Genomic DNA, 12,710 nt, shown 5'->3' on the forward strand with positions numbered 1-12,710 from the left:
TTAGTTTAAGTATCAAAAATAAAAAAAGTACTTATTTCACAAACAAACAAATAGATTTGATTACACCATTGATAATCTTGTCATGTGATAAAAAATAAGAGAATACAAATAAAAATAAAAAGAGAAAAAGAGAAAAAAAGTTATTATTTAACAAACAAATAAATAAAAAGATTTGATTGTGCCATTGATATGCATGTCATGTGATAAAAAAGGAATACCTCTCTGACTGAATCCTTTGTTTAAAGGTTGGCCTACACTATGTAACTTTTCTTGTTCAAAATTAACAAAATTTAAATAATGAGTCAATACAGCATAAATCCTTCTTCCAAAACGTGTTTTTGTCTTACCCTGATTCACTAAACTTATTATAAGTTATAGATATTTTAGACTTGACGGGATGGTTTTCGCGGGAAACTGCGTGCATACGTCAGTCACCCACCCGTCCATGTCTCGTCATATCCGTAAATAGAGAAAAGTTGCTCGCTACCTTGACGCGAGAGAAAGGTTGACATGGAGCACGCGAAATCAAGACTTGGCTTGGCTTTTCGGAGATGACGAAAACTTAGGGATTTAAAATGTAAAAGCTACGTGGTGATTGTGTTTATTACTCAGCAGGTGAGTAAGGTATTTTATTGAACAGATAAATGACCATGTAGCACTCTAACAGAGTTCATTGTGCATTAAGGGTCATTTCATCATTGTAGCTCTGCTGGAATTTATTTTCAAGGAAGTAGCCTACATTTGATGGGTGACATCTACAGTGACATCTTCAGCTATAGTCAGCTTGAGAACCTTTCAATCTAAACTGGTAATATCTCTTGTTTTATGAGCAGTAGGATAATTCAGCCACAGTCATGCAGAGCCGAAGCACAACCAAAACAATGTTCTTCCGCAAAATGCATGTAGTGTTGTGTTTTTTAACCGCTAGAGGGACAAAAGTGTATCTTTGAGAGTCACTCGAAATAACGATACAGTAATACATTTATTTCATAGGCTAATAAATAAATAAATATTCCCTGACCTTGAGTCCTTCCCCATGTTGAACCATGAGAGGAAGAGGAAGATTTTCATGATTCGAAAGCTCTTAAACATCCCGCGCTATAGATAAATCCCTCAGGAAGAGGAACACTCCATCACAGCCGGTTAGGGACACCAAATCCCTGTATATACTAATGTATGCTATTTGTGCATGTGAACCTGAGTGGGATGTGTGAGGTTGTGACATTTAGATGCTTAAGATTTTACAAGTGATTACATAACATTAATAAAAAAATAAAAAACACTTTCCAACACTGGGTACATTAAAAATAGCTTTTAGAGTTAATATAGACTGAATTTTCCAGATTGAAAGGGAAGGAAATATGATGCAATATTAAGTGTTCTCAGGGAGATGCATGACAGTGAAAATAGCAGCAGGAATTTAATCATTTTCATTTTGACAGAACAGTATATGGTTTTCAAGATAAGGATATCAGAGAGGAGGATATACTACAGAAATGTGAGCGCTTGTTATCAAATAGACATGCTTTATTAATGATGCTGATAAGATCATCCATAACTAAAAGGAATGTAGCTGTAAAGATTGTCTGAACACAGATGGTGAAAGATATAGTAAAGATGTGAAACTACAGCTCTCACTTCTGTTCACAATTATTCCACATTATGTAACTGGTTCCATGTAATCTTTTTGGCAACCCAACAATAAATTTTGATCTGTCAGATCAAATTATCACTGGAGAAAATGAATAGAGCGAGTGAAAACACTATTGTGAATGTTTTTCTCAGGGTCATCTGGTTTAAAACTAGAATCCTCTTTTGAGTCTGTTAAAGTTTGAATAAGTTCATTGAAGGCAATGTTGCAGGCCTAATTTTCTATAACTCTTTACTAAAATTTGGGATGTTTTAAATGCAGGTTATTTTTGTATTTTGTATTTATTTTTGTTCATTTTCTACAGAAAATGATGTAAGTTATTACACAATAAAAGCAAACTAGTTTGGGACCAAATGTTGGTTTATAGCTATCAATAAACCTATATTTCCATAAAATAGCCTAATTAAAGAAAGAAAAAAAAATGCTTGATAATTTATAATAACAGGGTTGAATGGTTGAGCTGCATGCATAAATGCATTTAACACTAAGCTTTTGCATTAAATTGAGAAATTGAAAAATAAAAATCTCTATTTTAACTTTTCATGCTGGTAATTGTGTTAAATAATAGTTTATCTAGCATATCTAATCATTTTTATAAAAAAAAAAAAAAATGTTTTAAGTAATAGTAAATCAAAGTATTCCATATCTGTGGAGAGTGCTGTTCACATTCCCCTTTTTCCGAACTGAAAGACTGTGTCACGAGTGTCAAGGTTAGACTGTTGTACTCATGAAAGCTCACATTAAGTTGCTAATTGTTTCAGACAAGAAGAGCCCTTGGTTGACAGAGGTGAAGATGAGCTGGCTGACAGCAATGCAGAGAAGTGCTGAACCCAGGGCATGAGGCCTCACGAGTTTGTTACTCAGCGCTTGGACCTGAAGACACTCTCAAGTATGTGAGGAGAATGTCTATTAGTATGCAGCAAACCTGATTAACATCTCCATGCTGAGTTAAACTCAATCTCTGGAAATTTTGTATAGTATTTGGTGAGTCTGACCTTTGTTGCTTTGCGTAGGCTACTTATATTTCCATAGTAGAGTGTGTATATCATCTGCCTATTGATGTTAGTCTGTGTTTGTTTGATTTTGAAGAAAACCGGTCTGCGTCATACTTAACAAAAATGGTGTCACACACAAACACCAACGGTGTGACTCATAATTGGAGATTTTTGTGAGTATTTGTCTCCCCCTAATGCACGACAATGAGTAGCACATGTAAAGCTTTGATTACAAAAGATTAATGATGCTTTAAGGTTTTTTTTTCTTTATCAGTATAGAATGTTCCTACTACTTGACATGTATATCTAACAAAGGTGTCTTTGGAAACACACCTGTCTTGGCGACAGCCGGCTACGTTAGTGGAAAAACTGAGTCGGCAGAGCGGACTGATCTTTTTTTTGCCAGTCAGAAACTAGTAATTCAGAAACTCTGTCTTGCTGAAACGGCTTTGGAACCGCATACTTGCATACTTCTCTATTCATTTCTGCCATAGAAAGATATGGTAAAAGTAATACGAGTAGTATGCGGTTTGAATTCAGCATTTGTCTTTTACGTGGGGTGGGGGGGGGCTTTAAAGAGAAGGTAGGTGTGTTCGACTTAAAGCGGCACTGCACTGACTAATCGGTGTATGATATCATAGTACCACAAGAGTGATTAGAGCGATTCAAAAAATAGAATACTAAAAGACAATCTTAGGATTTCATATAGGCACATTCATTGCAGTGCACCTGACTTCCTGGTTGCACCACCTGACTTTTGCAACTAATTTTACATTGAACAGGTTTAAGGTTTAAATACTATTTGGATGCCTGTATTAGCATTTTCCTACTTTTACATTGGTTGTACCTCCTGACATGGAAAGCAGTTGTGCCAAAACTACAAATTCCTGGACAGAAGTTTTTGTTTGTCTCAACACAGTTATGTTATTTTTTGTAAAACATAAAATTATGCCATAGTATTTTATTTTGAATTTCTTATTATTAAAGCAGTAAAAGTTTTCTTAGACTGTTCATTTGTCCAGACACGTGACATTTTGGGGGTTTAAGATACCAAAACATATAATATTATTAATTATTTGAATGTACTGAAAATTAATTTAAACTAAAAAGGTTTTATAGAATAAAGTGAAACATGTCATGAATTTATCAAATTATTTTAAAAGAAAATAATGCACTTAGACACAAACATGCATGTCAATAGAGGGGATAGACTTCAACACAAGAAGCTTGTTACCAAAGCACAGCTTTAAGCAACCCAAAATAGCTCCTTTCCATATACAATAGAGTTACTTTTGTACGTGCAGTCTGACATTGTGATATCTGTGGTTACATACTGTATGCAGTTGTTCTCGTTTCCAAGTGTTTAGAAGAAAAAACAGGATGCGATGAAAATCTATCTCTGTGAGTGAGCCGGAAGCAATATCCCTGTGGGAAGAGTGGGTGAACCTTGTCTGTCCATGGCCGAGTCCTGAACTTCTCTCTTCGGCACGGGTGAAGGACACACAAGGACAGTGTCCTGTCCGTCTTGGCTAAACTTATGACTCAACCTACTCATGCCTAGCCCTAGATAGTCACAATGGTCCATTCATATTTATCACCACCCTCATATTACTGACGTCAAGTTTTTTTGTTTTTTTTTGCATTTCTACACATTTCCCGTTTTATCACAACTGATAGCTTGTGGCCTTATGGGAATCGCCTGGCTTTGTTGTTGTAAAGACTAGGCAGTGGTGTTTTAACTTTTACATAATATATTTTAGCATGGATATTTCTCTGATTTCTTTTGGAATATTTGTAATATTCAAATATCCTTTTTTTAGAAGATATGTAAGTTAAGATTTATTTTCATTATTAATTTTAAATTAACTTTTTTATTTATTTTAATTGAAAATGCAAGTCCCTCTCGTACAATGAAAATTCATTCAATTGACCCACTCAGTCAGTTGTCAGTTATTGTCACATCAAATTATCAGTTGTTTGTCCATAGATATGGCTCAGTACCTCATAAATGTAAGTTTTGGGGAGTTTTTTTATTTGCCAGCCAAAATTGGTCTGATCACTTAAAAAAGTATGTACTGCGTTCATGTCATATTTGATCTTTTTAAAGCTATGAAACTGTACCTGGCACTGTCTCAACCATGTGAGATTGAGACTGTGCATGTGAGATTGAGTGAATATCTGTTTTAGGAGATCTTCTTCCTTCTACAGCCAACCAAAACATTGGTGACCCATGATGTTCAAAGCACTTCTTCCATGAAATGTCAAAGAGGAATTTCCACTAGATGTGCAATTTTATAGCTGAGCTCACACAGAGATGTAATGCACTGAAAGACTGACCTTTGACCTTTGAGGTGAGGGCATGTGTGGAGGATGTATAGGAATGATCGCAAAAGTCCCACTCGCATGGGTAAAGTTCAACACATGGTTTTTCGTTTGGCAGATTTACAGCTTGAGAAAACCGATGAGGTGATAAACACAAGAGGGATAAATCAAGAAAAATATTAAAAATATGTTTTTGGAGAAGGAGTAATCTGATATGTCTGAGAGAGATGGAAATAATTATGAACCATTGCTGCTGCGCTTTGAGTACTTCTCAAATCTCCAGGGTCATTGTAACAGCATGTAACCCCTAAAAGCCAATACTTAGATACATGGATGTTTAGTGTTGTCAGAAAAACACAGGTTGGAATTCCTCTGGGCTTTGTCTTTTTATATCTACAATATTTATCTAAAGCAAAGAGTACAATTGGGTTGCTTTGGTCATAATCTTGTTTGGAAATGAGGTTAAAACATCTTCTGGTGCTCTTGTCAGGGTTTGTTTACATCTTTTTGAGAGTCTCATCTCATGAGGAATTTTCCCAAACTCAGTCGAAAGAAGTCCCAGCTGTGCTCTCCTAGGTCAGAGCCCCTGCCCCTATATCAGGAGGAGAGTTTCAAGACACACTGATTTGTGTGTTTGGACATGTTGTTGAATATTGTAAAATATATGAAGCTAAATGAAAACTTGAAAGCAATAGTTCACCCACAAACTAATTTAGTACATAATGACAGAATATTCATTTTTGGTTGAACTATTGTGAAATTCAGTGCAATCTCATGGAAATTCGTAACTATTTTATGTACAATTTATTAACTATTTGATGATCGAATTATGTACAATCTGCTTAGACCCAAGTATGCTTAGGGTTGGACTTTCATGCTTACTGTTTTCTAATTGTAATGCAGTTCGTTGTTGTGGGAAGAAGGAGGCGGGAACCGGCGAACATTCAAATACTTTTATAATAAAATAAACAAATGCAAAATGAAAGTAAAGACAGCAGCCCCTCACGGACGACTGCTGTCGCATAACAAAACACAACATAAAAACCAGGCCTGTCCTCTATCGTCACTCCTCCTTTTATGCTTCCACTCCTCCGTGAGAGATGTGCTCATTATCAATCACGCCACCGGCCTCACGCCATTCTCAGCCTCATCCTGCTCGCCACACTAATAATCATACGTTTTTGTACAATTCACATCGTACAAATTCATACCTTGCAAAATAGTTAATTTTTTCCTGTAGATCAGCTTGAAAAATGTTGTTCTTGGCCTTGAATTTATGTTATTTCTGTCATCACAACTCTCGGAGAGATTGGCATTGTAACGGACATATCAATGTTAATGTATTTGGTCTTGGCGAAATAGATCTGCTGCAGAGCAAGTACAGAGACTTTTTTACTGCCAATACATCCACAGACATGCTGCACATATAACACATGAAATTACCCGTAGCAGATCTATACAGGTGGAGCTGGGGAAGGTGGAGGGTTTGTGAAATTGCTCTGCAGACTGCTAGCAGTAAACAATGGCAAGTATTTGAATGTTGAGCTGCAAGCTCATTGGCTGATGATGCAACCGCAACCAATCAGCTGCACCATGTGGATAATGATGTGATCGCTAACAAATTGAGTTAAGGACCTATCAGCCTGTGCCATCTAGAGTTTCATGACTTTGTATGTTTTTTTGTATGTTTTTTTTTAACAAGCATGGCCTTCAGAGATATTATCATTACTGTTCTCTGATCTGATCCCATAGAGTGACTAATGTCTGTATTATCTGCCCCATGTTCTTAGGCAAATGAAGAACCAAAGCTGTACAGTGCATTAAAGGAGAACTCCGGTCAATTTTAACATTGAGCTCATTTTTTTGTAAATTTGGAGTGCTGTCAGTACAGAGAACAACGACAAAAATCTGTGTTATCCTCTTTTTAAAATTTGCACCCTGTTGACTTCAATGGGGCAAGTTTTAAAGCTGCTTTTAGCCTCTTAACATCCTTGATGTGTCATTACAAGTGCCCAGCCATGTGAGTGATTCCTTCAGAGTGAACACGGGTGAATCTGACTGCAGTAGATGTGAAAGATATGAATAAAAATGATGTTTATTCAGCCAGCACACATACCTGTATTTACATCCTGTTTTCGGTTGAAGTCCATAGTAATCGATTGTCGAGTTCACGCGCATAGGTTTAGTACGTACGATCATGCGCCCGAACTCGACAATCGACTACTGTGGACTTAAAAAAAAAACAGGATGTAAATACAGGTATGTGCGCTGGCTGAAATAACATCATTTTTATTCATATCTTTCACATCTACTGCAGTCAGATTCACCCGTGTTCACTCTGAAGGAATCACTCACATGGCTGGGCACTTGTAATGACACATCAAGGATGTTAAGAGGCTAAAAGCAGGTTTAAAACTTGCCCCATTTAAGTCAACAGGGTGCAAATTTTAAAAGAGGATAACACGGTGTAGGCAACGCCGATTTTTGTCGTTGTTCTCTGTACTGACAGCACTCCAAATATACAAAAAAATGAGCTCAATGTTAAAATTGACCGGAGTTCTCCTTTAAGGCAATGGTTGTCAACCAGGGACAAAAACAAACATTAAAATAAGCCAAAAACAACAAAATATCAAGATATTTCTTATTTTAATTCACACCTCCAAAACTGTGTTTAAAACACCTGAAAAAATGTTTGCTCAATTTTAAAACAGCTATTGGTCTATGGTTTGTAAGTCTGATAAGCCCCTAAATTCACTGCACAGTTGGCCAGTGACTCAGTCAATATAGGCATTTGCCAACAAAACACCTCTTACTGTATGGAGTTGTTTACCAGTCTCCTCTCCTCTTGAATTCATCCCATCGCATGGCATTTTTCTACTACAGTTGTCTTTGTTCAGCGTTTCCCACACTCTGATGAAACAAAATGGGGGACGAAGGGATTTTTTTGTTGTGGTTATTTTTTGCAGCGTAACATTTTGCAAATTTCTTTCATCTGATCTACTTGAAAATGAGGATGTTTCTTACACAGTCAAAACCACAACCACATAACTTGCCTCAGTTGATCAACAAACGTGCCATAATATTACATGTCCTTAATTGCCATCAGTGTTGTTATTGTTAATTAAAACTAAAACTAATTTTGTAATTGAAATCATTTTGAAATAAAATGTAAATATCAGATGAAAAACTTTTTATTTATTTTGGCCTTGGCCTTGGCAACTGACTGAAAGAAATAAGTTTAGGTTGAAGTACTAAAAATAAAAATATAAAAAAAACTAGAATTGAAATAAATATATAATACTGTAGAGTTCTTTCTTTCGTATCCGTGTATGTTGAGTCAGTGACAATGCTGCAAAAGTTATTTGTCAGAGGGATCACATTTCTATCAGTTCTATCAGCTACATTTACGCAACAACAATGTCCATGGTTCATTTAAAGATTCAAGATATTGTTGTCTTTTCTGGAATAGCATCTAGATTGAGTTGCCTTCTTACAATGGATAAGTTTAGGTATACAGGGGTTTGATAAGAAAGAGACTGGTCTGTTTCTCATATGAGGTTCATGCTAAATTGATAACAATAATGCACAACATAAATGAAAAATGACATTCCTAAGACAGCACAGTGTTTCTGTTAGCAGATATTATGCAAGTAGATAAGAAAGGGGTTGAGGAAAGTCAAAAATACAGTACTCTTTAGGAAGGTACATATTCCTGTTTTCCTAGGCGTTTTATCAGCTTCTTGTATCCTTTGTAAAGAGAAAAATTGCCTTTAAGCATGACAGGATGTGTAGTGTTTTTTTTTTGTTTTTTTTAGACCAAGCTGTTTCATCAAAAGTGATTAATTCAGCTACGACTGTTTGACACTGCATGAGACTCCAGAATAATAAAAGTTGGATTGATTTATCAGAAAAAAATCACAATCAGTCTATTTCATTTGCGAATAAATTATTTACGGTCTAATAAATCATACTCATGGGAGTGTTAAGACCTTTTGGAATGTACTGTATCCTTTTACATAGAAACACTATGTAGCTGCTCTCATAACAAGAGGTTTAAGAGCGCTAAATGGTTTCACATGCAATAGCGCTGCTTAGTGGCTCGTCTCCTGAACTGCCTCTTACGTGGTTCCATGATTCAAGCCAGTAAAGCTTCTTATTTTATTGCTGTAAGATATCCTGACATCTGGTTTTGATGGTACAGACTTCTCATTTGTGAACAGGATCAAAAGGTTCATGGCTCTTGGTTTATTTTTACAAGGTTTGTAAAAAGTAGTATCGGAGAGGTTTTGACACAAAAGGCAAACCTTTTTCCGGTGGCACAAAGTACACCAGCTCTCCAAAGATCAAAGCTAATAGTGAATTCAAGGAGACACTAAAAAATGGTAGCGTAGAGTTGTATAGGACCAGGATGGAAAGTTTCAGTCGATTGATCGGTTTTTTTTTAAACCAACTGGTGGCTTTATTCAAGGCAAAAAAACAAAACAAAAAGATTCAGTGTTTTTATTTATTTAATATATATTATTTGATTACACGTGTGTGTGTGTGTGTGTGTGTGTGTGTAATTGTATATTATGTAGCCAGTTTTGTATTATACACACTTAAAAGTCGAATAGATTAAACTTGCAATAAAATGTTTTGTCAGAGATTTTTAAAGTAAACTTCATGTGGGAGCTTTTAAAGGGATTGTTCACCCAAAAATGTTGTCATTACTTACTTACAGTTGACAACTTACAACTTACAGTTGATGGTGAACCAAAGTAATTTTGAAGGGTTAGATCAGGTAGAAATAGACCATTAAGGTGCATGTTAGCACTCCTTTACAGTTTGTATATATAATAACTAGAAGAAGTAATAAATATATGTGAATACAACATATACTAATACATGTACACACGTATACTGTCAATCGATATTGTATTTATATCGAAATTTGGAATTAAATGGCATTTGAATACCAGGTAAATGTGGGGTTGAAGGGAAAAATACTATGTCAGTTCTCATCGACCTGACCTCCCTCTGTGGTTCTATTTGGAGCTCTGTGGTTTCATATCTTGCTTTTGCAAAAACCCACATATGCATGACTCTGGGAGGCTGAAGCTTCTAGATAGATGGATAGATAGATACTGTAGATAGATAGATAGATAGATAGATAGATAGATCAGTTATATATACTACAGAAAATGCTGCGTGGCCCATTTAGAAACTGGTTATAAGGAAAACAAATAAGCACTGTAAATTTGGCTTCATCTTCAACACTTTTACTTGCTGTAACTTATTTCCAGTTAGACAGGAAATTTGACTTTTTGTGAAATAGTAGGTTGTTGTTGATGTTATTTTTGTGTATTTTGCTTTATTTTGTTTTATTTTACATTTACAGTCATGTTCAATGCAGAGGTTTAATTTCCAATGACACTTAAAGGATAGTCCCGTCCACCATCAGTTCCAAACCTGGAACAACATGAGGGTGACTTTCTGTGGAACATGAAAAAAGATACTCTAAAGAACAGTTTTGTGCATCAGAGTTATTATCCTTACCTAAAACTACTAAAATAATAATAATAATAAATAATAATAATAAGAACATTTCTGTTCATTGAAATAAAGCTGAAATAAAATATAAATATTAGTTAGAAAATATAAATGTTATATAAATAAACTGAAATAAGTTTAAGTAGAAGCACTAAAATTATTAACTGGAAATAAATACAAATTAAAACTAAAACTGAAATAAAAATAAATGACACCTAAAAAAGCAATATTAAAAAAAAAAAAAAAAGTTTTTATAGTTAATCTTGTCAGAATCCACTGTCCATTAAACATATTTTGCTGGACTGTAATACTTCTAAGGAATTTGTTTCATTCTGTTGATACTTTTGAAAAGTTTTTTAACCAAGTAAATCCAAATTTAGTCTTAAGGTTTTTAGAAAAAAATAATATTTCATGTTTTTAGTTACATTTTTAAATAACTAAACCTGACTTTATAGAAGCCATCTAAACTTATATAACTTGTATAACTTTGGTGTTAAAATGTACATGAAAACTAAAAATATAAAAATAAAAGCTAATTCTAAATATTAATAAAACTAAAATGAAAACTAAAACAACACTGTTTTCCAAACAGTGAAAGTCAGTGGGGTCCAAAACATTGACTTTTGTTATACTAACAAAAAAATACACTGAGATATTTACTTCACAGAAGAAAGAAAAGTCATACAGGTTTGGAAGGACAAGGTGAGTAAATGATAAAAAGTAACTGCAACTTTAAAACGGAAGCATACATTTTTGAGTAGACCTTTACAGAAACAGGAAGTCAAATGAACTCCAAAGTGTGTGCACTAAGTACCAAGAACACTAAGAACAAGACGTAACAATGATTCTGAATACACTGCTGACATATTTACTGAAATGATCATTATGACTTGTTTAGCAATATGAGTCACTAGATATCTTCAAAACTGACTACATAGTGTTTAGTATTGTTGTGGTGATGCTATGGTTTGAAACACACTCTGTAACTAATTATTCATTTTATCTCTTCAGACTTCCATCTTAGATTTCACGCAGAGAAATACTTAATGGAGATACTGACATTTGTTATTCTTTGATGGAATTTCGCACTTCATGTGTATGCACGATTGAAACAGGTATACACAAAGAAAAAGTGCAATGGTGTTCGAGGAGGTGATGTAATGTTCAGTCAATAAAAAGAGGACACATGCTGCCCAGAATAGGACATGTGAAAAACAAAAGGTATGAAACAAACTATTTGAAAAATCATAGTAAGAAATTAGAACTAGAATTAGAATTAGAATTAGAAACCTTTATTTATCCCACAATGGGGAAATTCGTTTGAGGAGAAAAATACAGCATGACATGAGGAGAGGTGAGGAGAAAAAAGGCAACCCCAAGACTATGCTCCTGTAAGGAGTACAGTTTGGGAACAGTAAAAAACACCTCAGCAACATTAGCACATAATCAGTACACTCTAACATGAACACACAAGACTTGCAACAGGGGAGGGGAGGGGAGGGGAGGGGAATGGGGAATGGAGGTAACCCAGCATAGGCAACCAGCCATCCGGTCCTGCAGCCATTCTCGGCGCTGGTCAGACCCGCCTGTCAGACTGGGGGTACAAAGCGTCGAAGGCGAGGGATGGGGGGTGGGGAGGGTGATTGCATATCTGTATATATGTAAGAGTTCGTGTATGTGTAGGCCTGGAGAGTCGCTACGCCTGGCATCCTAAATCTAGGTGCCTCAGTCCGCAGGATGTCATAGCGATACACAGCAGTTGCCATGGAGTCAACCTTGATCAGGTCCCAGACAGAGTCAACAATCAGCAGGTGCCTGTGGGGAGTGGGGGAAGGAACACAAGAGCGTCTCGCTGCAGTGCTCTTCCGGGGGAGTTGTTGTTGCAGTAGCAGCCTCGGCCAAGGCCAGTGCTGGTAGAGGGGGGCCGAAAGCAGATAAGATAGGGATTGTCTGGTCTTTGGATGAGTAGCCGCATTCCAATTTACACGGCTATACTGGTCCATTTGGGTCTCCGAAACGATCCATTTGCCTTTGCAAAGCTGTAAGCTTCTCCAAGATGTTATCCATATTTTGGTTCATAGTCACAGTCTGAGTGCTGACAGCTCTGCCCACTGCTTCAATCATGACGGGCAGCCTTGTGGGGTTTTGGACAGCTGTCATCGTCTTCTTAATTCCTCGATAAACCAGGGCAATGCCTAATCCAATCAGCAGAA

General features: G+C 36.0%; 1 long non-coding RNA gene across 1 annotated transcript; it reads left to right on the forward strand.

Annotated features, from left to right (window-relative positions):
* Nucleotides 1–446: 446 nt before the first annotated feature.
* Nucleotides 447–11,542, forward strand: LOC307168352. Its single transcript, XR_013822925.1, has 3 exons — nt 447–615; nt 2,413–2,540; nt 11,509–11,542. It is a non-coding gene; the product is annotated as an uncharacterized lncRNA (long non-coding RNA).
* Nucleotides 11,543–12,710: the final 1,168 nt, after the last annotated feature.

The sequence above is a fragment of the Squalius cephalus genome (genome assembly GCF_949319135.1).
Source record: "Squalius cephalus genome assembly, chromosome: 12".
NCBI classification, from domain to species: Eukaryota; Metazoa; Chordata; class Actinopteri; order Cypriniformes; family Leuciscidae; genus Squalius; species Squalius cephalus.